Raw genomic sequence first — 3,739 nt, forward strand, 5'->3', positions numbered from 1 at the left:
TCCAAGACTGATATAACACAGGAAGGTAGATGAGAGACTGGGAAAAAAAAGATAAAATTATTGAGGGTTGAAATCAATAGCGACACAAGGGAAGAACAAGACACGGGAACTCTGTACGGCAATGCAGGTTCGGCTATTTATCCCGCTACCTAAATGCTTTGAGTTTCACCAGACACCTAATTATATGTTTTTCTAGTGCTTTCTAAAATATTTATGTTGTATGTAAGCTTGTGAATGTAAACAACAATGGATAGTATACAGACTCATACCAGCACCTGCTTTAAATTATTTTACAGATAGTTACTTTTTGACAGGAAAGATTAGAACAAATAAGGTGATCCTGTGTCTTATTTTCTTTATGACAGCGGCGCGCTGATTGGTAAATACGGTGTTTCCTGGGTATGCTAATATGACTGGTGCTATTGACAAATTGGTTCCTTCTGGTGAAGATCTTGGGATGGAATTTTCTGTTTAAAGCCAGAAAAAAAAAAAATCCTTGCAAAATTATGAGAGGGGGGGCAGGTCAAAGTCAAGGAATTTCAGTGGAATAGACATCTAAGTGATTTACAGCAACTATAAACATGTCAAACATAACTTTCTCACCTGCAGCAAATTAACGCTTTATCTTTGCAAAGAGACAACTTGCTGATTTGGCTGCTATGCCACATTATCAGTGTGTTTAGTGCTGTTTGTGTTTGCCTGGGCCATGCTTATTTGTCATGAATAAAATCATTAGGTTTATTGCAATAGGTATATTGTTAGTGCAATAAATGCATTAATACAGTACCCTGTCAATACCAGCGGGTGTCTCTACACACTTAAGTGCACGTAGGCATTGGATTATTTATTTTTTTTGATAACGTGATTACTCGGTAGCAGGAATGTTTATTTTTTATTCCATGGTGACCTCTCCACATATAGAACTCTTTGTCCCAGAATTACCTTTTATAAATATGGACCTTCTTAGTGATTCAGTCATAGCGTACTGTATTATAAACAATTTAATCTATTCAGTGTCTAAGTACATGCCACATATATGATTGGACCTAGAAGCGTGAAGGTTATGAATGTTAATGCCGTATATGAAAATAAAAAGATGAGCGTATCCATATTTTCTCCATGTTTGTTCATTGACAAGCTCTTTAAGAGCGGATCCTTATTTTAAGTAATGCTTACATAAATACAATATTCTTTTTAGGACTGATGCCTTATTATCCTAATAGAAACTTTTGAGATACTCGGTATTCTGTTTACATACGTTCCTTGATTTCCACAAAAATAGATATTCATATGGGATGTATTTGTTCATAATGTTTTATCAAAATGAATGTCAAGCAAACCTAGCTTTCATGATATAGGCCTAAAATGAAGGTTAATGCCAATTTATACCGCCAAACTTGACGTTCCTCTGATATAGCTTTGTGGATGAGGCACCTATTCGCTTGATAGCTGTGTGAAACTGTTGCCTACAGAGATGGGCTCTTGACACTGTCTGCCAGCCCGAGGCTGGCTGCTTTGTGTCTGCTTTAATTGAAAATTAATAGTTAGGAGGTTGCTATGGAAATGATACCATTGCTTGCAGACAGCAAACCCAGCTTTTTTGCAAAGAGACACTAGTGGTATTATTTGTCCTTATTGACCTTGGAAGTTCAAAAGCCCGGAGGAGGAAAGGAGATGCAAATATTTTACTTTAAAAAAATGCATTTACATATTGATAGTATTATTTTTAATGTCAGGAACGTCATTTTCCTAGCACTGCAATATACACGGGGAATATATATTAACCCTCACAGTCCGATGAAAATTGTGTTAATTACCAGAACGCCGTTGATGAGAGTGAAACCCTGTATAACATGTTATCGTTTTAGAAAACGTAAACACGTTTGTGTGAAAATGCTACTTGACTGATGTGATAATGGAAACCATCATTTATTTCCTCTGGAGTACATAAAGTCATTTGTGTCATTATATACATTATTCACAGTTTCTTTGAAATGTGTAAGCCCTGTGAAACTGTGGACAGTTGGGAACAATATAAAAAGGTGAGAAAAGACAAACAGGGAATATGTGCGTTCCCTAACAAATAACGCCTAATCATAGCATAATACATGCGTATGAAATTGCGCAATGCTATAGTTACCTTTACATTATTTTTGTTTTTACGTGTACGGTATATGTTGCAACTTAACATCATCTGTTGCTGGTTGGACAAATACACCGTATATATTTTTTTTGTAATTTTCAGGTTAACAGTTCATTATTACCATGGAATAACTCACTGCTGTTTGTTTTTGTGGCTAAAACAAAATTACCAATAATGAGGAATATTGATTTTTTTTTTTTTTTTTGTTATTAAGTTTATGAAACTCCCAAATAATACCTTCTTTATTTCATGTCACGTAAGGTGAGGGAAAATCCGCTCGGGATAAAGGGTGCTGAAGGTTGAAGGTGAAATATGTTGCAATTATCCAAAATGTCTATATTAAAGGCTATTAGATGCAGTTATTTTAAGTACTAAATGCATTTCCCCTCCCCCTTGCGCCCTTAATTTGTATTTAAACATGGCTTAAAAGTAGAGGCAGATGTCGATAATTTGAAAGGTCTCGAAAGTTGTTAGCGGATATAAATTGTGCTTAAAATATGCGGCAATTTCACGTCGCACAGGATAAATGTTGTTGTGTGCTGTGTGGATAAACTCTTCTTAAAGTTTAGCCACTTATGCCAGTCTGATGCCTGAAGCTGTAACTTCAAGTTGTCTTTTCCCCTTGGTTAGAGGCCATAAAAGTAAGCATAATGTCTGCCTAGGGTGTAACTCTTAGAAAACTAGCCAGCTCCTGCAACATGAAGAAAAAAAAAAAGCAAACAAGTCTTTGATTTACTGGCTCTAGCAAAGCCAGTTTTGGGAGAGTGCTAGCTGTAGTTTTTACACTGACACTTTGAGGCTAGGATTTCCCCTCCTTTTATTCTGATGGTGTCTACACAAACACTGCCAGGCTACCTACAGTATAAAATCTTAAAACTCCATGTGGTGTTGTGAGCTGGTAGCAGATGGACTTTCTTTTGCATCTGCTGTGTACAGGCTTGGCTTTGTACTCTTTTCCTGGGGGAGAGAAAGTCTTTCTTCTCTGCTAGTTGATTCCTGTTTTTGTGAAGCAGCTAAGAAAACATCTGTGGCAGGCAGAAAGAAAAAAAATTGACAAAGGATTGACAAACACCATTAGCTGAAAATTTTCCATTTCATTGCAACTATGCATTGTTTACTTTACTGTAAATATCTTAATACATCATCCTCTGAATATGCTGGCACACAGACTGGAGCGCTGTGATTTCAATTAAGGTTAGTAATTGATGGTGTCTAGTGTTTTAAGGGCTGTGGCTTGATTAACATCTGCTTAGACAAATTGTCATCGTGAAGTGGTTTTGATGTGAATTGAAAAAAAAAAATTGATGTTTTTTTTTTTTATCCGGCTTATCTGATGTTTGTGGCTGTGAAATACTTGTCTTTTTTTGGTTTGCTTATTTTTTTTTTTTCTAAAATACTTCCTATTTGGCTGCAAATGACAGTGTCTTTGGAGCTTTACCAAACGTACAGTGTATAATGGCAAGCTTGTCCTAATAAGGAAGGCACAAAGTGCTGTATGTTTATCACAAACATGCATGCTCACTTAAGACTTGGGAAACTTGGACTGGTGCTTTCTTAGAAGACTGGGAGTAAAAAAAAAAAAAAAAAAAAAAAAAA

At 36.0% G+C, this 3,739-nt stretch overlaps 1 protein-coding gene across 7 annotated transcripts in view; it reads left to right on the forward strand.

The window, feature by feature from the left end:
* Nucleotides 1-2,574: 2,574 nt before the first annotated feature.
* FOXP2 (forkhead box P2) overlaps nt 2,575-3,739 on the forward strand; it is a 116,216-nt gene continuing 115,051 nt past the window's right edge. For 4 of the 7 annotated variants that reach the window (XM_053463002.1, XM_053463004.1, XM_053463003.1 and 1 more), the window contains exon 1: nt 3,517-3,739. This exon is cut by the window's right edge. The gene's annotated coding sequence lies outside the window, so the exon portion shown is untranslated. Of the gene's footprint in view, nt 3,338-3,515 lie in introns of those variants that run through there. The other 3 variants (XM_053463006.1, XM_053463007.1, XM_053463000.1) reach the window with 2 other exon arrangements.

Source organism: Spea bombifrons, chromosome 4, assembly GCF_027358695.1.
Source record: "Spea bombifrons isolate aSpeBom1 chromosome 4, aSpeBom1.2.pri, whole genome shotgun sequence".
Lineage (NCBI taxonomy): Eukaryota > Metazoa > Chordata > Amphibia > Anura > Pelobatidae > Spea > Spea bombifrons.